The sequence below is a fragment of the Pristis pectinata genome, chromosome 20 (genome assembly GCF_009764475.1).
Source record: "Pristis pectinata isolate sPriPec2 chromosome 20, sPriPec2.1.pri, whole genome shotgun sequence".
Classification (NCBI taxonomy): domain Eukaryota; kingdom Metazoa; phylum Chordata; class Chondrichthyes; order Rhinopristiformes; family Pristidae; genus Pristis; species Pristis pectinata.
The window spans coordinates 29961352-29985061 of NC_067424.1; the positions used below are offsets into that span (position 1 = coordinate 29961352).

The 23710-nt window shown below is 38.9% G+C and overlaps 1 protein-coding gene across 1 annotated transcript in view; it reads right to left on the minus strand.

Annotated features, from left to right (window-relative positions):
* Window positions 1-23291, minus strand: part of pacsin1b (protein kinase C and casein kinase substrate in neurons 1b) — a 187163-nt gene extending 163872 nt beyond the window's left edge. Inside the window, exons 1-2 of the mRNA XM_052034640.1 lie at window positions 23276-23291; window positions 10060-10139 (exon numbers count right to left, since the gene is read on the minus strand). The gene's annotated coding sequence lies outside the window, so the exon portion shown is untranslated. The remainder of the gene's footprint in view (window positions 1-10059; window positions 10140-23275) is intronic.
* Between the last annotated feature and the right edge of the window lie 419 nt (window positions 23292-23710).

Sequence of the window (23710 nt, forward strand, 5' to 3'; positions counted from 1 at the left end):
GTTATTGAATAAGCTCTTTGAATTTTTGTGAAATATTTCTTTACCTACTGTTTGATCCATTGGTATTTATATAGTATTACCAAGTCTTTCTTGCCTTTAAAGTTTATTATGAGTTCAAAGAACTTGACATTGACAACACAAGATATCAATCAGCAATTGTATTTGTGTCAGCTCTTTCCACAGCAATCCAAAATTAGTACGCATGATTCACTTCTGAACTATTTTCCAGACAGATGTTAGCACAGTTAAAATTAAAATATTTTAACACACATCTAACTTAATATAAAGAGAAAGCAACACAAAAATGGACAAGTGAGCTTCACAAATTGGAGTATCAACCGTAAGATTTCAAAACCTAATTTTGAAAGCCATTCAATGTGATTGTCCGTTGTGTTCCATTGAGTTGAATATCTCACAGTAATTTCAAAGTAAGCTGATGACAAATTGAGTATAATTAATTTATTCTACCAGTTATGCTTCCAGTGCTTTTAATCATGGAAAACCATAGCAACTATCACAGCAGAAATCAAATTACTGATAGAAACTCACAGAAACAAGTTTACAAAATAACCAATTATTTGAAAAGAATAATATGGGAGCAGAAAGGGTTATTTAAAGTATCTCAAGGAAGCTAAAACTAAATTTTCTTACAGAGGACTTTACTCAGATCTGATTTCTCATCACACCTGAATAAGACAGGCTATTAGAGAGATATTTTCTGAATGTATTAATACAAAGGTAAGCTTTATTGCTTGCATTTTAGATTAAGTAGGAAAGAGGCCAACATAACTGAAGTCTGACATACAAAGATGATAAACAAGATTATACAAAAATCTTTTATGAACTTTTCTGCATCAATGCGCATATGATAAAATAAATTACACATGCTTAAAATTATCCCAACCTTTATTCATGTAATATTTCTGGAACATGACTTTTCAAGTTGATTCACCACTACAATATTACACACACATTCTTCAGCTAATGTTCTTTCACAAAGGGCATAGTCTATTAAATTTATATGAATGAGACCAAAGAGACTTCTTAGTTCCATTTGAAAAGCATAAGACTTAAAAGCCCTCATATTGGACAGGTGCTCTACTCATCTCCCTTTATAACTTCATGCAAACCCAAAAAAGTGGAATTATTTCTGGGGACATTCATCTGTAACACTTGCATAATTATTGTCCATTTATATTTCTCACCAAAGCTCCAGTGACATGTCAGCCATAATTGTGATATTATTTTTCAGTCTGCAGTTCTTCCCAATTAGAGATGTTTCCTCCAACGAGGATCAATTTTCATGGTTAGGAGATTGAGAAAAGATTTTCATCTTCAATGCCAGTGTGTCAGTAGATCTGTATTTGAAAATCATTCTTGAAGCAATTAATCCAATGTACCCTCTTTTGGTCCTCTCCACAGTACACATTACAGCATAAGGGAATGTATTTCGTTGTGCAAAATAACAATTTGTTAAAGGATAAGCCCTGTCTACTGGTACTTATTCCAGGTAAGTTTTCCCAGTAGGTTAAAAGAGGCAAGAAGGGATAGATCCGTAAGGTAAGTGTCAAATGAGAAGGCACAACATTACTTTTCCTAATCTACCAAGCTTACCTGCTCCTCTGGCAAAAATCAGACAACTGCTTTCCCCCATCTCTCAGATCTCAGACTTCTCTTCCTATAACCTACTCCTGGACAAACTATCTCTCTCCCCATGATCACAATCCCCCAACCCCACCTCTGTGCTCTTCCCCCACCATGATGTTTCACCTTCTTCCTCTATGGTACTTAGTTACTCTTCTGCTAACCACAACAAGATGCCCAAATCCTTCCAAGTTTCATGTCCAGAACTCTTCGTCCCCATTCCTGAAAATAAATGAGCGTTTGTTCCCAAATCTGAGCAACTGTCACAATCAGAATTAAAGAAAATTGAGGAAGGATCTTTGTTAAAAGTACAGCAGTGGGGCATTAACACATTGATGTGCAACACCTAAGCACTCCTATTTGAATGGGTTGGAGCATTTGACCCCTTATTCACCAACTTCCTACCCAACAGTAATGGCTGCTTGGAGAAACCTTGACATCCCTGTTGAATTCCAAAAGAATCTGCCAAGCAAAACCTGCAGTGCACTGGTCTTATTGCCACATGGTCACGAAATCTGCCCTTGCACATGCCGATGATGCCAGTAATAATGACACTGTCCACAAGAACAGTTTTCTCAGCTTCTCAGGCACCTGATCTCTGAATTCCTTCTATTATTAAAGAACATGGGAATAAAAATATATCAGGGATAAACAAGACAAGAGTTTATTTTAGTTGATTTGACGTCTTGGAAATCACTAACACTGATTACTCAGTGACCACTGACACTGAGAGATCAAATGTGGAAAGCACTGATATCGGCTGAACAACATTAAATTGGAGCACAAAATAGAATCAGGAATTTAAACTTTAATCCAATTATTGAAAGGTAACAACATATTGCATCCTTCAAATTACAGAAGTTGTCAAATACATGTTTCCGTATACACTACTACAAAATCCGTAGGTATAAAATCTCTTCAGGGCATTATTGCACAATTAATTCTACAGACAAAAACATGACCAACTTGGAGTTGACATGAGACAGAGTGAGCAAATCCTCTTGGCCAATAAAAGTACTTCTGGTGTTTTCAGCAGTGGCATTGGGCAGGAAGGCAGACATTGGTATCCTATATTTCCACTTTGTGTGAGAGGTGAGCGTTAGTAAAGGTTGTGTTGTTGGTGGTTAGGGAAAAGCCTGGACTGAAGACTGGTCCCCAACCCATCATCACTCAGAGTCATTGGCTCATCAGATCCATGTATCTCGAATTAGTAATCAACCTTAAGAGACAGCTTTGTAGACGCTTTTTAGCTGTACAAGTAAGCAAACACTGCTGATTTCAAGAAATTCTTCTACATGCATAAGTATTCTGTAAATAAAAATGACAGATTTCTTAAGCTATTGTTACTTCTTCATTCCGCACACCACCCCCTGCTCCCCAACCCCCGGCTGCTCTGACTTCCCGAATTCCAACTTAATAACTTAATCAGAGGCCCTTTTCTTTCCTGAAATCTTACTCAACCTGAGGCCTGATCATTGACCTAACAATCTGACTGAATCCCACACCTTACCCTGACCATCCCTCCGAACAATTCTCCTATTCTCCTTTCTAAATCGCTGCCACCCACCTCCACGTCTCTGCAATCCTTTCTAGGATCTCCCTCTCATTCTCTCTCTCTCTATTCCACAGTAAAATTTGAAAAAAAAACTCCCATTGTTAAGTGTGCAACTACTCAGACAGCACACATGTTACTTGGATACCATGCAATACATTTCATTACACCTGCACATCATATTGGATATCCCAAGTGGAAGCATTTAATTATCCCATCCAATTTTACCTCAGTCTAAACAGTTAGAAATCCTCCCTGTCTGGCTTTTCTCTATTTGCTGCATCTGGAGAAAAGTAACGCAGCTGATCACCACTGAGAAGCTGTGTTTGGAGTGACAGTCATTAAGTGGACCAGGACTGCAATCCGATTTTCCTTGCTTGCCCATCTTCTCCCTTTGGAGAGCAGATGTAATTAGATCAATACCAAGGTCCTTTGGAGGCTCATTGTTTTTCTTTACGGAAATTTAATCTCCAGTGTAGACTAACATTAAAGTAATCCTCTTTGTTTTTGCCTTGGGAAAAGATTGGATTAAGAAAGCAGCAGGAAACTCCTGCTTTCCTTTTCCTTTTTCAACTTCTATTTTTCAAGATATAATATTCATCGTGAGGTCCTCAACTGTACACTTTAAATATATCATATAATGTTTCAAAACTGAATTAAGTTTTACCTCCTTAGAAGGAATTCACCTGTTGAACAGTAATCTCATGAAATTCCTAGCTCCAAAAGATCTTTTTTGTTGAGGTGATGTTATAGTTTGAAATATGGCTGGTCCATGCGATATTGAATGAAAAGAGTCCTTAATGCGAGAATGCTGAAAGAGCACACTGCCAGATCGATTTGCACCTTTTGACTTTTGGGTGCTAGATATGAGATATATTTGAACCTGGAGTTAATATCTTCATTCTTTCATAAAATAGCTTGCAAGAAAATCATAATGAAGTTGGGATATATGCAAGCCAAGGAGTTGTTCCATTAAGCTGATGCAGGGAATGCCAAGATTACAATGCATTTAGTACAACAATTGTTCTTGTAGGATGGTAACACTAACCTTACTAACTTTCTGTGGAATACTAAAATCCTATTAACATCTCCTCAGTGACACCTGTCAGGATTGTTGCAGCAGAAGTGATGAGATACAGATCTCTCGTGATTCCCCAAATGGCAAGCTCTTCACACCCACTGTCAGCAAGTGTCAATTCCCGCAGGAACTTAAAAATAAAACCTCCAGCTTCAATAAACCCATTTCAATAGGTTCTATAGATGCTGGAATAACCTTATCCCTCCTTTGGCTGAGATGCCAGTCAGCTCCTTCCCCAGGACCCTCCACTGGAGTTAAAGGCTAGATGGAACAGAATAAAATTTAGCCTATAAGGAAGACTTTCTACACCCATAAGGTGGTAAAAGTTTCAAACTCTCTTCTCCAAGCTTCAATTGATCTAAGTAATTTGTTAATTTTAAATCCCAGATCAAATTCTGTTGTTATGATTTATGGGCATAAGCAGGTATATGGAGTTAAACTCACTGGATTGCAATACAAGCCCGAGGTCCCAAATGGCCTAGCCCTGCATCTATAACCTTGTAGCTCTTTTCTTTTCTGTCATTTCACATATTTTCATAACCTGTCAGCGCCTAGTAAAGAAGTTGTGAAGAGTGACTGCAGTTACTGCTGGTTCTTGCAGGGCATTATAAGAAAGGGTGCATGCCAGCAGAGAAACCAAGATTTTTGCCAGATGCTGGCATTGAACATTACAGAAAACACACATCATCAATGTGTTCAATTTCCTATTCAACTAATTATGTTTAATGAATTTTTCAGGACAGAAATTACAAGCTGACAAAGGGAAATTCACATCGATATAGAAAAAAATCTTTCCATCATTTGTAAAAATGCATGCCTAAAAATGAATTCCTAATTGGCAGCTCTTTATATACTGTTTATTCAATGAAGTCAATGAACTGAATTTCAGAGACAGAGTAAGAATACTGACGGTTATCTCTATTGACCTGGGATGAACTTGTAAGCAAAGGTCTCTTTATAATTTGTTATTCTTCCAACAAAGGTGATAGAAATAACTGAAATGTATCCTTAACCTGCAAATCCTTTCCAGGAAGGTGGGTCAAAATGTCAGATATCAATACTACATTACAATTTACTTAATTCAGTTTTGAAAAGTTATAGTTCATTATCCCAAAAGGATTGAAGTCATTCAAAAATAAACCTTTGCAGTTGCTGGAAGTGAAACAGAAATGCTGTGCATTCTCAGGTCAACCATCTGTGGAGAGACACTGACCTCTATTCTGATGAAAGGTCGTTGAAGCGAAATGTTAATTCTGGTTCTCTCTCCTTTGATCCCTCTTAACCCACTGAGTATTTCCTGCATTTTCTATTTGCATTTAGGAATGAAGCCATCATGTTCCTTGGAAGTTCTGATCTGCCTGTTCTTTAAACTTGCCTCAGAGAACATTTCACTTAGCTCCATTTAGAAGAGTTAATCAACTTAAATATAAGCTGGACTGTCGAACCCACCAATGTAGGTCAGCCACTTACCTGTGAGGAACAGATGCAGCTCACACCATTGCATAACCTTCCACTGAACCAGCTGAGCTTCCAAATGAATTCAGTGGTCACTCCCTCCCATGAATCCCCACCACACTGTTCTCATTGTTATGCATGGAGGCACATACCATCCTTGTACATGCTAATCATGTCATATTTAAAGGTACACCACCCAAAAAAAACTGCTGTGGCTACACCACCTCCTCATCCCCCATCAATATCTCTTCACCCCTGATACATTGGTATTAGTTCCAACCTTGACCAATGATCTCACATTATTTCCATAGATGGCTCTTGATTCCTGATAGGCTCATCCTGGTTTCCTCTTCCAATTCGATTCCACACCTAAGCCCTATAACAACCTAATCCAGGTGCACCTGACCTGCAGGTTCCCACGTCACGTTAAATCCATTACAACAGCGGTTCAGGTAAGGAGAACATAAGAACGTGAGAAATAGGAGCAGGAGTAGGCCATCTGCCCTGTCGGGCCTGCTCCACCATTCAATAAGATAATGGCCGATCTGGCCGTGGACTCAGATCCACCCACTTGCATTTTCCCCATAACCCTTAATTCCCCCACTATGCGAAAATCTATCTAACTGCATCATAAATATATTTAATGAGGTAGCCCCTACTGCTTTTCTGGGCAGAGAATTCCACAGATTCAGTACTCTTTGGGAAAAGTAGTTTCTCCTCATCTCCATCCTAAATCTATTCCCCTGAATCTTGAGGCTATGTCCCCTAGTCCTAATCTCATCTATCAGTGGAAACAATCTTCCTGCTTTTATCTTATCCCTTTCATTATTTTATACGCTTCTATAAGATCCCCTCTCATTCTTCTGAATTCTAGCGAGTATAGTCCCAGGCGACTCGATCTCTCCTCACAGGCTAACCCCCTCATCTCCGGAATTAATCTGGTGAACCTCCTCTGCACTGCCTCCAAAGCCAGTATATCCTTCAAGTAAGGAGAGCAGAACTGCACGCAGTACTCCAGGTGCGGCCTCACCAGTACCCTGTACAGTTGCAGCATATCCTCCCTGCTCTTAAATTCAATCACTCTAGCAATGAAGGCCAACATTCCATTTGCCTTCTTGATAACCTGTTGCACCTGCAAATCAACCTTTTGCGATTCATGCACAAGCACTCCCAAGTCACTCTGCACAACAGCAAGCTGCAATATTTCACCATTTAAATAATAATCTGATCTATTTTTCCTTCGAAAAATAGAAAAGGAAGCACTATAGGATTCACATTCAGATGCAGAGGAATGGAAAACCTGCCTTGAAATCGCAATGCTTAAGGAACCTGTTTCAATTTAGCCCAGTACAGGTCCAACTACTGAAAGTATTGTGTGCTCCTCATTTAAATGATTACAGGGTCCAGCCAGTGCCACACTGCATTGCTTAATACTCAGAGGGTCCAACTTCAGGAAATACTGGCACAATCTCCAGCCAAATGGTGCTGATTAAAGGCAGGATTGTTAGTCTTAATGGGGGTCTGTTCATTGCTTTCAACATCACTGAGTGTCATTGTACAGCTTTAGAGAGGTTGGAGCAAGTTACAGCAGAGCAAGGATAAGAATGGGCATCCTGATTTCCACATGCTGCTCTGGATGTCTTAGTGAAAGAGGTATAACCTAGGTACAATATGGAGAAGAGTTTAATGCCAGCACACACACGGTCAGATATCATCAAACCTCATCTCCAATGGGGCTGTGTCACCAGACTTCTACATTGCTCCATGTTATGCAACCCATCGTCTACATAGCAACAATTTTAACCAATCACAAATACTATATTCATGTGCCCTATCACATCCTCTCACACTTTCACAACTCCAATGGTTACACCCACAGCTCACAGCTCATAAACATGGCTTACGCTTCAATCATGGTGGATACATTACCCAGACACATTACCTTTCTCATGCAGAGGAAGATAGCAGACAATCACAGCCTGCAATACCAGGTTGCCAATCTACTGGCAAATACTGGGATGACTGACACTTTAATTTGTTAGAGAACTGAAGGAACACCACAAGTGTGTGATTGCAACTCACAACTGAGATTCCAAGAAAATCAGCACCTGTAACATCAAAAGAAAATAGTGCTTTGCAATTCATTTTTAGCTCCATGGTATGCAACCACCACATGCCCAAAGATGGGCTTGTCCAAATTCCATGCCTGTTAGGTCAAGCAAGGCATAGATTTCCAGTCATATGACATGATGGTAAAAAATGACCATAAATAGTTAATAATTGGATGCACGTGACTTTAAACATTGCACTATATTCACAATATCAAGCAATTCTTTGCACCTTTCACTGCAGAGACTATACCCAGGCACACTGAAAATTTCATAAATAGAACTGCAGACAGTGAGGCCTCATTAATTCAGTGGAGAACAATTTTAAATTAAATTGTATTTGCCAAATACATACTTTAGCTTACTCACTGGGAGCACAGCCAATATAGGGGATAATAGTAAACTAACAAGTTCCATCTTGAATGCAGTTCTGCATCAGGATAATATCTCCTAACCATTTGGAACTAATTCTTCCATACAATTGTTATTCTGAGCTGCTATCCACCAAGTATATTATCATTATCAAACACTAAATGAGACTGTTAAAAGTACAATTCTATCCTGTAATTTTTTTCATTCCATCCACAGTTAACCATAGCTTCTTACTCAAGAGTAAACTGTAATGCGCTTTGTAAACAGCACAGACAGCAGAGCTACACAGGTGCCAACGTTTCCCAAAGGTGTAAATTCTGCTTTGTAGAGAGCATTCTTACAAGATCTGATGCATGACTAGCAACAAAAGACAGACATTTTTAATAAGCTTATAGAGCAATCAAGTTGAGTCCTTATTAAAAATTGACAAAAAAATCATCCAATGTTAATTGTTTTCATCTACTGCTACAGCCAATGGGAGCAATTTGAAACCAAGCTAATATGGAAAACCTGGTGACACATCTCCATGAGCTGCAAAACATTTTCTGAACTAAATGTTAACCCAAGTGTTTTTTAAAAGAAGGTTCATGTTAACATAATAGTGATAGCTGTAAAATAAAGATTGGTGGCACTGGCACTCTCTGTGTGGCTGGTACTCAGCCATCCCACTGACAGAGATGTTCGTCCTCCTTTCCCAGCTTCCTTTCTGTCCATCTAGACAGATAGTCACAGAAATCCTTGCAATAACAGAAGAATACTGTAAATTAATTTCTCCCTGGTACATTACCTTCCTCTTCCTTCTTGGGCAGTCCCAGGGATTGAAGCTATCTTGTTTCTACTCTAGTCCTGAGATGGCTGATGCGTCAATATGGGGCGTGCAGATTGCTCCAAGTGGGGCAGGTGATGTTTGATGCATGGCAGGAAACCCACTTTCATACTTATGAATAGGTGAGTAATTTGGCAGATAGTGTATCGACATGAAGTTAAAACAGGGGCATCATTGAGGTCAAGGAATCTTAAATTAAAACCTCTTATGTTAGAGCAGTAAACTTCAAAATACTTTCACAACCTCTTACAAAAGTTATAAGCTCATAAATAGAACACCTTCAATCACATAAAATCTGATTTCCAAGTATTAGCAAATTCTTGAACAATGTCTACATCAGCATCTGTCCTACTGGAGGCATCACAGTGTTCTGAATGGTTTGGCCCTTACGTTTCCACATCCAATGATACCTAACAATGGGAAGCATTTTCCGGGGAACTATACAAATCAACTACTATCCATGTCAAACAAAAAGATTACACCGGGATGTTGACACTAAGCGACCATTTTAATCAGAACATTTATATGATAAGCTCCAGAGCTCATCACTACCTGTCCCTGGTTCCCTATATATTGTTGTTTTCTTCCAACATCAGGAAGGGTTTGCAGTTTGAAAGCTAAAGTATTAAAAGTACCTGGGCATGCAAAATACACAACTCACATCTATTCAGAAATACCCCATTGCAGAGCATTCTGCAGGAATATGGAACCACGTCACAGAACCCTATTCCCCTAAGTAAGACTATTTAGAAGATATCAAATAATGACAGTGCAGCAATTTTAAATCACTCCTTTTACTTGGAAGTGGCTTCAAAACTTTTCCAAATGGTTTTCTAGCTCTTACAGTTTTCAAAGAGCTAGCAGTGATTGGGTTAAACAATTGCAGCCCTTATCTAATGATCATGCATTATAAATGTTGCAACACAATGCTAAGGTGCAACATCTTAACTTCCAGCTATATTTGTTGTACAATTACCTGCTGGTTCCAAGATCTGGCAGAAAATCAATAATTAAGTAGACCTACCGCATGAGAAACAGCCAGACTTCGATTTTGATTCAAATTAATTAAAGCGACATCCAGTTGGCCAGGCACAGCTTTGCAATCTGAAACATAAAATGATGACATTAAACACTGCCCCTCAGAAAAGATATTTTCAGAGTCACATGGAAAGTGCAGCAGATGAAAGTCAACGATCACCAAGCAGATTTCAAAGCCAACCAATCCTCTTACCTTAGCTGTTGCTGGGACTTGTAATGATGCTAACTGAAATTGTTAATGTGGAACTGCATTAAACCTCTTCAATAATTGTAAGCACATCCATTGATGTGAAAGCTGGTGCTTTTTGATCATTACAAATTGAACAGCAGGTATTATTTAGTCTGGAGACACTATTCAGATCAGATGAAGGAGAAAGAATCTTTAATGAACAGTGAAGGACACTGAAGATTATAGATTAATGTTATGGATGAACAATCAACCACTAAGTTTTATTTTCTTACTTCTCGGGAGAAAACTATTTACTGGGAATGCCTGCCTTCAGCAGTAACCACTTTAATTGTTACTCCCTTACAACTATATTTCAATTTTTTTAACTAATGGTTATTTGATTATAACTAATTCACAGATATTACATTCATTTTATACACTACACAATTCATATGTTAGACTCCAAACCGATAACAATAATGTTATAGATTTCTAATTTGTGCTACTTATTGCTTACATAGACCAGTTTCTTTTTACCACCTTTACTCTTAAACCAGCAAGGGCACATCAAAAATTATATAAAAGACATGAAGAACACAGAGAAAGAGAATGTCGTGAATGGTTGGAGGGGTGGCAGCATCTTGAGAACAGATACAAAACACAGCTGCCTGGTAATGTAACATTCCCATTTGAAGAGATTGGTTATATTCTAAGTACAGAAAATTCTAAGTTGTTTCAGGCAACATTAACTAAGATAATTATATTTTGGGACTCCCAAGTGGTTCAGTGGGCAAATGGGATTCAGTATTATAAACTGCAAGTGTGCATTGATCTCACCCATGGCGGTGGCTTGGTACTAGGTCTGGCCTCCATACCCCAGATTAATGAGGGAAGAAAATCAGCAGGGTCCAGGATCTGTTTTGCTGACGAATAGTACTATTGGAAAGGACATGTGGAGTCGGATGAGGACAAAATAGCATGACAAGCAAAGATATCAGAGTTTCCCCATCTGACATTTTTTTTCGTTTTTAATTAAGTGTTCTTTATGAAATGAATGTCAGTACCCTTTTCTTCAAACCCAACCAAGTTCTTTAAACGAGAGTAAAGTATAAACTAGCCCCTCTTCCCACTTCAGTTATTTTTCACCCAGCCCCCAAACCCAGTCTCAACATACTTCATTTATATGTAAGATGCTATGATACTCTCAGAATTGAAAAGCATGTCCATAATCAGTGTGGGAAAACGTTGAACATGCCATTCGATGTGACACCAGTACACACCAATACCGAGCAGTTCCAGAATTTGTTTGATGCTCAAAACTTGTTTGAAAGAGTTACATTTTGTGCGGAGCATTGCAAGAATAAAAAGGGATAAAAATGGACCACCAAAAATGCCAGGCAAAATCTGCAAAACCAAATAAATAGATTATTTGTATACTGCTAAGCAAGAGGCTTAAAAATAACGAGTTAGGCTAAATGTCAAGCCATTATTATTTATAAGGTCTTGAACACTGTGTTGTGGTTTTTAATGTCAGTTCTAAATTGCTGAGACATGTAGCGTCATTGCAAGAAAAAAAGTCTTTGCACAGGGAAATCAAATTCTACGTTAAGCAAGTATTAGTGCAGCTTCACCATATGCCGCAGTCATTTGTGTGAAACATAGGCCTTGAATTTCCCAGGCATCTGAAGTGGGTGACATCTCATAAACAACCCAAAACATTCATTCCCCTCCAAAAAGCACACAGTGGCTTCACTGAGTATCATCTTCAAAATATACTGCAGTTTCTTCTCCAGACTACCCCAACACATCTCCCAAATTCAAGACCTCTATCACCAAGGAGGGCAAGATACATCAGCACCTGCCAGCTCCTCTCCAAGTGGAACACTTGACTTGGCAAGATACTGCTGTACCGTCATTATCACTGGGACTAAATCATGGAATTCTCTTTGCAACAGCTCTGTGGAAGTACCTTTACAGAAGTACTGCAGCAATACAAGAAAGTGCTCAACACTACCTCTCAAGGGTAATTAGGGATGAATAGTAAATGCTGACCTTGCCAGCAGGCCCAGATCCCAAAAAGTCTGGAATCCTTCATGTACCACATAACTAACACATGAAGTAACCTGGAACCATGCCTGGAACTCTGTTTTTCAATCACTGGTTATTTTTCACAAAAATTGGATCACATTGTGCACAAAGGTGTGTAGCCACACTGCTAATACATTTATAATAGTATTCTACTGTCCAATATTTGTGCCATAATTGTTTTGAAGTACAAAATATCCCATAATATCCCATAATAAATGAATAGCATAACGTGAAAAGAAGAACATCAGTTAATTAAATTAGACTGCCACGACAGTGAATTTTATTTTTAAATCTTCATTTATTTTGCACGATTAAATTAAGATTTTGCTCAAATTAAGATTTTGCATGAAAAATTATGTCTTGCGATTTGTATACATTGCAACTATGGCATCATGTGGTATCATGTGAGCATATCTATCCATTTAAAAGATGCTTAACTGTGGGGGAGAGGAAAAGAGGGAGAAAGGTCTCATGGTGGGGGAAGTGCATCTATTAATTAGCAGATCTGAAAGATTCATGCATCATATCACCATGACAAATGTGTGTAAGCAATTTTAAAATGTTCAGTCTCAAAATTAATACCAGAAATGAGAGAACATTTCCTTCATTTAGTCAACAAGTAATCGACTAAATATACTCTAAAATGCAGGGAGATTGTGACCATCAGTCAGCCTGGGATTCAAATCGTTACTCCTCATGAAATAATCTCCACTACTCAAGCTACATTTCAAACTTAACAAAATAACTTGTGAAATTTGCAGGTGATCTTCAGTTAAATCAATTGTCAATTATATCAACAGTGACCAAAGTAACTGGCTAAACTATCTGTTAATTATTCCAGTAAATGTGTGTCTTGACCATTATCCTTGATTTTTGTAATAATAAATAGTCTAATATTTTTCTTCTAACTGCTGCTTTGTTCCAGTGACTCACTTTCACATGTAAAGTTCAACCTCAAAGCAGAGTCATTCACTTCCTCCTCTGGGAATTTAGAAGGAAAGTAATAATTAACATGATATTTCAGGAAGAGTGATACATCAATTTAAAAAATGAGTATGTACAGCTTTTGTACATTGCTTTTTAATAGCTTAATTATGATGAATTGAAGCATGTCACATTATAAAGGGCAGAAGCAGCAGAAAAGCACTAATAATACAAGTAAATTAAATTAAGGAAACAAAACAAAGCCCATGACAAGGACCACAGAATAATTTCACTTGTCTCATCCCTCTCTCTGCAAGTTAAAACATACTTATTTTCTCACTTTTCCAGTTCTAATGAAAGGCCATTGGCCTGCAATGTTAACTCTTCACAGATGCTGTCTGACCTGCTGAGTATTTCTTGCACTTTCAGCAGATTGTTAACAGCTTAAATGACACTGTTGAATTCTGAATTGCACTGGCTTTTGTTTAGCTAAACTTTTGTTATTTTCCACTCTTGCTGGCATCAACCTCTGTTGGGAACTATAGTTTTATATATTGTGCCAGGCTGTGGCACTTTCCCACCAAAAAACTAATTTATCTCATTTGCTTTTATGTATCCTGTCTATGCAGAGGTTGTTCCATGTGAAAAACTCCATAAGTATGTTTCAAAAGGATTTGAATAAAAACTAAACTGGAACGTCCTGAAGGTGTGAGAAGGTCATAGAAATGATGGTTCTTTATTTTTTTCTCAAGTACTGACGTAAGATTATTTGCAGGATCCATGTTCCAGCTGAGATTACCTAATAGTGGCAGAAGTAGCAGCACTGGCTTCAGAGCTATGTCATTTTCAACCTGTCTTCAACAAATTACTATTCAAAGTTGCCTTATTCAAAATGGCAGTTCTGAAAACAGAGACAAGTAGCACCATTGTGGTTTATGCTATTCCACAAGTATAGAGATTGCCAGATATGCATGACTCAGCTGAAAATAAAATTTGCTCATGTTCAGCTTCCACACTACCTAAATATCCGGGAACATATTTATTGCATAAAAGAATGCCTGCGGAATTAAAAGAGCAAAAACATGTATTGATACAGTGACCATGGCAATGAAGTGCATTAAGAGAGAACATTGAGGTTTGTGGTTATAATTTCATTTCAGAAGTTTGTGGAAACTTTTCGTTCTGAAAATAATTTGTGCTTAAGTTTCCTCAATGTTTCTGCTGGTTTTAGGAAATTACACTGAAAAAAAACCTCAACAAACGAGCAAAAACTTTAGGAAAAGGAAATCTGTCAGTGCCACATCAGAGTTATAATGAAAATGACACTAAAATGCACCAACAGCCCTTGCCCTTTTTAATGGTCACAGCAGAGGTGAGTACATTTGGAAGCTGGGATGCAATGCAACCACTGTGTGCCAGCAGTGGATCCTTTATCATAGATGACGTAGAATGAATTGAGTATCACTGGAGCTGCACTCATACTAGCAAGAGGAGAATATTTCATTATGCTCCTGTATTGTGCCTTGTTGATGGGGAGTCAGGAGGTAAGTCACTTGCCACAGGATACCCAATCTCTGACCTACTTTTGTATCCACGGTATTGGTATTGGTATTGGTTTATTATTGTCACTTGTACCGAGATACAGTGAAAAACTTGTCTTGCATACCAATCGTATAGGTCATTTCATTACACAGTGCAGTTACATTGGGTTAGTACAGAGTGCATTGATGTAGTACAGGTAAAAACAATAACAGTACAGTGTAAAGTGTCACAGCTACAGAGAAGGTGCAGTGCAATAAGGTGCCAAGGTCACAACGATGGTAGATCGTGAGGTCATAGTCCATCTTATCACATTTATGTTGCTGGTCCACAGTTGAGCTTCTGGTCAACAGTGAACCCCAGAATGTTGATGGTGGGGAACACAGCGATGGCGATGCCACTGAGTGTCAAGAGTGGGTGGTTAGTCTCTCTCTTGTTGGAGATGATCTTTGGTATTTTCATGGTGCAAATATAACTACCCATTTCTCAGCCCATGCCTGAATATTATCTAGGTCTTGCTGCATACAAGTATAGACTGCTTCATATGCTAAGGATTTGTGAATGGAATTGGACTTTATGTTGGAATTTCCAGGTTTCAAAACTTTATAATTAATCCTCTTAAAACATAAAATTCCTCCCTCAATGCTCCACTATAGAGATATATTTGTCATGATGCGCCTATCCAGATTTTGCTACTGCGTGTTCTGATGTTCACAAGAAAACAACTCATTTTCCTATTTTTTCTGGTGGCCAGCTGAGTAGAAGGCATTCTCTGCTTCAGATCTGCAAAGAAAAGATGCAAGTCTATGCTGAATCAGATGATCTCACTCAGGGTGGTAGTTAACAGGATGGGGGAGCGTCAGTGGGGAAGATTCAGTGATATATAAAGAAAGTAGTGTCAGGAAAGTAAGTTTAAAAAGCTTCATTTTAGCAGCTTGTACTCTATATTTAGCATCTTCAGGAACATACACTAAACAAACATATCTGTGGCTGTGACATTCAAAAACTATGGGCTGGATTGGCCTGGATCATACTAGAGGTCTCATGCCATGGCTGTTGTGCAAAGAAGGCTAGTGACTAGGCCTCAGGAGACAGATCCTCCAGTCCTGTCCTTGAACCATCCAGTGGGCTTTCAAAAACAAGCCACAAAAAAATAGAGAATAAAATTCTTAGCCTTACTTTTCTTTTAAAAGGTTATTCCAGTGGTAATTGGCAATGAATTTACTGATAATGCTTATAATGTCCATCAAAACTCACTGCCTTTATCACTGGAATATAACATTAGTTACTTCTATTTTGTCTCCCCCCCACCCCGTAGTTGTGCTGGGTACTTGAGTAGGTGTTTAAGGTCGCCTTGCCCATTTTCTCCACAGCTCCTGGTAAATGACAACAGCAGTATCTAGAAATGATCTTTTTATTCTCCTGATGTAGGAAGAGCTGTGTCACATAACCCATACAAATCTTGCTGTGAATTTATAATATCCAGTGTGTATTCAGCAAAAACTCTTGAGTGACATTAGTCAAGTTGCCATCTGTTTTATGTGCATTTCGTACCCTGAGAATTGTAATCAGTGAACTCTTCATTATTTTGAATGAAGATAAAGCACCTCAATGTTTACTCCAAACAAAACACTCTTTGCCTTTTCCAGTTAGTCTCCTGATTTCAACTGGGGCTTTGGGTAGGCCTTATAATTGGTGCTGTCCCCTTGGACCATAAGTTTCCATTCCTGACTACTTCCAGATATTCCTCCCAGAAAGTATTTGAAATGTTCTTCATGAAATGAGCAAGGGATCAAACTCAGCTGGTGTGTACCTGCATAAATGAATTACCTGCTGACACTCCTCAATCAGGTGCACAACCATTTGGTGCCACCCCAAAGTGGACAAGTTGTGTATTTGCGGCAGCAGCAGCCCCTCAGATCTCTTTCATGCTCTTTGGAGATAGGCTTCTTGTAAAATAATGGGAAGCAGAAACTCTGGCTACTTGACTATGGTTTTACCAGAGAAGAAAGTTGCTTGACAATTAGGTAGGAACCCTTTCCACCAGGTCCACAGACACTTCTGGTCACATTTCATAATTACATAATAAAAAAATGAGATTAGACGTTTTTATTGCCTTGTTAACACTGGACACTAATAAGACCAATAAATACTATTCAGCATTACTTAAGTTGTTGGAGCCTTTAAGCTGCAGGAAGTACAAGTGCTCTGCAACAACAGGGATTCTCTGCGATCCCTCAGTGCACTTACAGGCACAAACTAAAATTGGATTGATGCCAGGACCTTCACCGTTTGTGTGAAAAGTCTAGGTCTTCCTCTCCAAAGCAAACAGAAGTTCATGAAATGGTAAACAAAGAAAAAAGCACACTAGTTAAAAAATGTTCACAGTTATTACTGGCTGCTCCTACTTAAAACAAGCGAATTTGGCCAGATTCAGTAGGCTGAGAGATCAGAGACATATGCAAACAGCAGCAGTGTCCCAGAATTTTTATAAGGTACGGTACTCAGCTGTGCTACCAGCACACAAACAATAGGGAGTCTCATTGCTGACCTTGTATGTCTTTCTGATCTCTAAAATCCACAGATGGATTAAGTGCACCAGTTAATGAATTAAAAACTTTTAGTTAAATATTTTACATTAATTTAATCAGTTGCCAAGAATGATGAAATCCACTATTTATATTGTTCATAGGACTTCATAAAATGTGCTCATGCTTTTTCTTGAAACTGACAAAGTCCATTAATAAAGCCATAATGAATTCAACTAATGAGAGCCATATTCTGAACACTACATTAATTCGATTTATTTTGATGTCTCAATTTAATATATCAAATCTTGACTCTAAGCTCCAATTAATGAAATTTTATCATGCCTTTGTTGACATATTCTATCTATAATCATACTGTTTTTAAATCCTGGCTTTTCGTGTTTCAATCTATTTCATCAATATATTAAGGCTAAAATGTAGAGAATTCTGCTGAACAACATTGTTACTTAAGAGGATTTGGCAGTTATACATCTAACCTCAGTCATGAACCACCATAGCTTGTAGGGGAGAAGAACGTATTTATCTAACAATGGGTGGCACAGCTGGTAGAGGAACCAGCTCACAGATCCAGTGATCCGAATTCAACCCTGCCTTCCAGCCTCCAGTGCTGCCTGTGTAGAGTTTGTATGTTCTCCCTGTGATACAGGGGTTTCCACTAGGTGCTCTGTTTTCCTCCCACATTCCAAAAATGTGTGCTTTGGATGGTTACTTAGCCACTGAAAATTGCCCCTAGTGTGTAAGTGATTGGTAGAATATGGGCGGTTACAATGGGAATGTGGCAAGAATAAAATGGGTTAGGATGAGATTAGGATAAAAATTGGGTGGTTGATAGTTGGCACAGACTCAGTGAGCCAAATGATTAGTTTCCATGATGTATGACTCTAAGATTCTATGAATAAAATACACAGGTCTTAAAGTTGCATTGAATAAAATTTGACTCATCCCAGAGCAAATCATTTTACAACACTCCATAAATTCAACCTTGGCATATATCAAAAATTAATCATAAATACCCAGGTAAAAGGTTTCTGGAAATACAAGAGATTGCAGATGCTGGAATCAGGAGCAACAAACAAGAAGATGGAGGAACTCAGCAGGTCAGGTAGCATTTGTGGAGGGAAACATTGGCTATCAACTTCCCTCCACAGATGCTGCCTGACCCGCTGAGTTCCTCCAGTTTCCTGTTTGTTGCTCCAAAGGGTTTCTAGTGCCTGAATGGCACCCAGTGATGTGATTGCTCATGTAACATTGAATTGCACCCAGTTAAAAATAGTGACACCTTTCCAAAGAGGACCTGCTGTAAGCCACACAGAAAACAACCAGGTTTTCTTAATGCTGCTTGTTTTGCAGCTGGACATTTTAAAGGACCACTCATACTACCACTTGCAGCTTCCGTGGTTCATTGCCTAACACTCTGGAAAGTGCCAGGTCGTGCTGAAACCTGGTCCTCATCACCCCTGAAATTTGGGTGTGCTGCACGGCCATTTCAGAACATGGAAACACTGCACAATAGACGCTTGGATAGTGCTGCTGCTGGGATGGCTGGGAGACTTGCTTCCGAAGCACAGGTATCAGCAAACTTGGACAAGAACTTTGATGGCCTGAATTGCAGACTCAGATCTATGACTAGACTGCTCTACCCTTTGAGGTCATTTTCTCACCAGGTGGCAGTGGCTGATCTTTGCCAATTTGCTGCTCACTACTGATATCACCAATCCTCTATAGCCTAGGAAAAGAGACTTCCTCTAACTTTCCTTAACCCTCCTATACTTACCAAACAGGATCTCCTTTTTTATCAGCCATCTGCTGCGTACTGCACAACGTGACGAAGAGGCATCACAGTTCTTGCCTGAAAAGCCCCAGCAAGAGGGGGAGCACCAGAAGTAGGAGAAGGAAGGGGAATAGGTCCACTCTGGCAGCCCACATGCGCACGCATCTGTGCGCACGCGCACACACACACAGACACACACACGCACGCACACACGCACACACACACACACTACTGATGATATGAATAAATTTGCAGAAGCTGTTAATAACCGAACACAAAGTTACTCTTGCCAAGTGCACAGACTCTGTTCATGGACTCAAAATCAAAGTGTCTGGCATCCCATGATAAACTAGTCCCCTTCACCCTCTCCCTCCTGCCCCCCCCCCAACAAAAAAAGGGTTCCATAGGCTCATAATTATTTCATTCCTTCATGGGCTCCTTTATAATGGCTCCTTGAAATAAGTCAGGCCTAATCATAACAGTCTTTTCACCCTGAATCTATTGCAATTAAAGATCACCTCAAACAAGATCAATCCCCTCATCTTAAGCAGCTCCCACTGTTGAGCATTTCAGTCATCTGTGAAACTCTGAGACAAAGTCAACTGGATCAATAGATATGTGGGCAGGATCAACATCTCCACAAAGTATTGTGAATAAAATGTTTCATAACTTTCCAGTATAGTCTGTTAGAATTGTTACCAGGCTAAAACATCACAGGCAAATGGTGATCCTGTTAATTTGCAACTACTTAATATCAATCCCTCTATGGGACCAATTAGTTCAGAAGCATGGTCATAAGACTTAGTTAAAGAATTGCCTTCCTTTTGAGACTTGTAATTTGTCTGAACACACCTGAGAGGTAGCCAAAGAGCTACTGAGCTCTATGTCAGACAAATGAAAGCAGAGCTTTGTGCTTGTCAAAGTTGTAAAGGTGACTTATCAGAGGATAGCATGGAGGCACAGCTGTCACTGAAAGGAGAAGGCCCGACCATTTTCTAAGGAGGTCTTGAGAATGAAAACGTTGGGAGTGAAACCAATGAGGTGACACATTGACTCTGGGGGTTTGATCTTATGAAATATCTTGCTTCAACAGTAAAGGGCTCTGCAAAATCAGATGCAAAATGCCATGATAAATATTTTCTTTCTTTGGATTGAATGGCAACTTCAAGTAATGTTTTGCTTCTGTATTAATGAAAACTGAGATTACTTTAACACAACTATATTGAACTTTCAATGTGCAAGCAATGTCTGACCATCTCTGTTGGAAGCCTTATTGTTCATCTGAGAAAAAGGTGACCAAAGAGTTAAGTCAGCACCCATAAATGTGTATATCCTGTGTGTGTGGTTAACCTTTTGCAAGAGTAAGTTGATTGATTCCTGAGGTGAAGGGATTGTGGTATAAAGAGGGGTTGAGTCAATACTTATTAATATTTAAAAGAATGGGATGTGACTTTATTAAAACATTAGATTCTGAAGGGTGTTGACAAAGTAGATGCTGAGAGGATATTTGCCCTAGTAGGGTATCTAGAATTAGGGGGGGGGGCATAGACTCAGAATAAGGGGTTGCCCTTATAAGACAAAAAAATGAGGAGGAATTTCTTCTCCCCAAGGGTCATAGCCTGGGAATTCTCTACCGCAGGGAGCTGTGGAGGTGGAGTCTGACAGATATTTGAATACAAGGGAGTTCAAAAATATGGGAGAGTGTGGGAAAGTGGTGTTGAGGGCATGAATGGATCAGCTGTTATCTTATTGAATGGCGGAGCAGGCTTGAAGTGCTGATTAGCCTACTCCTGTTCATGTTCTTATGTAAAGGGAGACAACATTGCCTCCACTGTCAATATAGCCTGTGGAGATGTAGTCAAAAGTTGCCTTCAAAGTTGGGATACTGTGTTACCTTTCATTACCATTAATTCAATGCTTGAGCACTTGTGTATCAATGAATTGTGATTCCCTTTATGTTGCAAGGCCTGATTTTAATGCTTTGACTTACATTAAGGAACTGCTATACAATGCATGGCCAATGTTTGTTTTGCAAAATTCTTTGTTTTAGACACAACTTCAACCTTAAAAGTACATTATCCAACACAAAACATGAAATAAAACTTAAAGGCTACAACATACAGCTCTTTCCTTTTGGACCAAAATAACAAACTGATCACAGCAAGATGAAATGTATTAGATAATTGACAATCCATGTAGCAAACTCCATTGTTTCTTCATGCCTGCCTGCAATATTGGCTTGTCTGTCCTACCACTGCATCACAGTGCTCCTCCTGTGTCTTCTGCCAGGTTCCAGAATGGTTGCTCCATTTCTGTGCTGGGGGCAGTACATGTCCATACTGGAGACCCACAACAAGCTCTTGCCCTGGAAAGGCTTTGGCTGCTATGTTCTACCAGGAGTGGCTGCAGTCTGAGAAAGATGGCTGTGGGACACAGGCAAGGACATTAACCTAAAGCTGCCCAGTCCACCATTATATTAATTATACCATTTACTGTCATGATCTATAGTCAGTGGTGCAAACCTCTGAAGGACTGGAGCCTGACATAACAGGTGAGTGACTAAGTGCTAGCAGGTGCACAAAATTCATTTGCAAGTGTTCGTAGACTCTGCTTGTTCCCACTAGAAGTAACTTTGAAGACAAATAAAAAAAACACACTTGTGTTGTTACACAAAAACAACTGAAAAATGGCAGTCCTAATGCAAAGGCAATCTACAACACTGTTTCAAGGTCCATTGAGCAAATGCATTTCTAGGCCACATTTTTCTATGACCGATAAAATATATTACATGATAAACTGTGATATACACTGGTTTATGTAAACTCCCTTGCCCCTACCGAACATCATTTTTCCATTTGCTCAAAAGTAGCACTTGTTATCTACTGGGTCTAGTACATCAGTCACTTCAAAAAACATATCTCATTATGTAAAGCATTTTGAAACATTTCAACAACATGGTAAAACATTAAAAACCAACATTACTTTACATTAAATTTGCTTTTACTTGGAATAAAATGGACAAGGAAGATAAATGCTAGTTTATTCTACCCAATAGAAACCTACTTCATTGCCACTTATAACTTATGTAGGCAAGCAAAAAGTGGATGATGAGCTGCTTGCACATGAACATAAGCTTACATATCAGTTGGACTGGAGCTGGGGAAATCAGTTCCAGCTGATCCAAGCTGGTAACTCTTCTACCAGTTCTAGCTGCCTTATCTAATTCGGTGTCAATAGCAGTATGGTAACAACATCTTTGTTCTTTATTTGTGATGCAGATATCACCAGCAAGGCCAGCAGTTATTGTCTGTCCCCAATTGCCTTTGAGAAATTGGGGGTGAACCACCTTCTTAAACCACTGCAGTCCTTTGAATGAAAGTACTCCCACAAAGATGTTGGGGAAGGAGTTCCAGGATGTGGACCCAGCAACCATGAAGCAATGGTAATATATTTCCTAGTCTGCATGATTCAGTGCCATAATGGGGAATGCATTTACCTACTGAATCAATGCTGGAATTGGGATGGAAGCAGTTAGATCTCTGCACTATTGCATTACTGAAATAATGTAAGGTATTAAGAACATTTATTAAACACGTTTGCTTTTTGAACCTGTAAGTGTGTAGCAGTAAGTGTGTTGCAGAGAACAGGCAAGATTAATGGAAGGTTGAGTGGTATCATCTTCAATTAAATTGCCTCTCAGTTACAAAGCTCTTGCCTCTACCATGATTCTCAATTCCTTTCAGTAACATTGCTTGGTTTTTAGAGAACATAAGAATGCATCTCAAATTGTGACGATATTGCATTTCACAAGGATCATGAAATGCTTAACAATAAATGTATATACAAAATGAAATAGAAGACAGAACAAATTGCTATCATTCCTTTCAAAATAAGACAATTGGAATCCTGGAATTTTTTGTGGAATTTGCTCCCTTAGTTTCTAAAGGTTTATTATCAATGTTATCAAAGAATACCACATAAGCTGAAATGTTGTAATGTCGTGCTAGCAATATATCTCTCAAATGAATGTAATTTCTATCCAAATGACTGCCAGCCATAGGCTATTGATTCATGCAAGGTCCCACAATGCAAGCAGCACATCTTTAGGTTACTGAACAAAATTTGTCTACACCACACATATAACTAGGAGAAAATTACTCACCAAAAGAATGTCAAAACATCATCACATACACATGGCAGTCCAAATATATCCTTTTAGCACACACATCAACTGCAGCAGCTATCTATACTGTTCAGCTGCTTTGTTTGCACTTTCCAGTTCTGCTGTTCATTCCCCAGGGGGCCCATATCATCACCCGTAGCGGGATGTAACACAGCACCTGGTAAACCGTACTGGGCAGGGTTGACTTACAGCCAGTCAAAACCATGAAAAATTCATGTGGCTTCTCAGGCAATCCCTGAACTGTTGTTATTAAGTGCATTTCTTTCTCAACATGTATGAGTGACGAAAATCAAGTAACCAATTCACTAAAACCATTGTTAAGTGCTAGTTATAGAAAACATTTCCAAAACTACAAACCTTCAAATTTAGATTAAAAATGCAAATTGTAAAATAAATTAATTCTGTACTCCATAA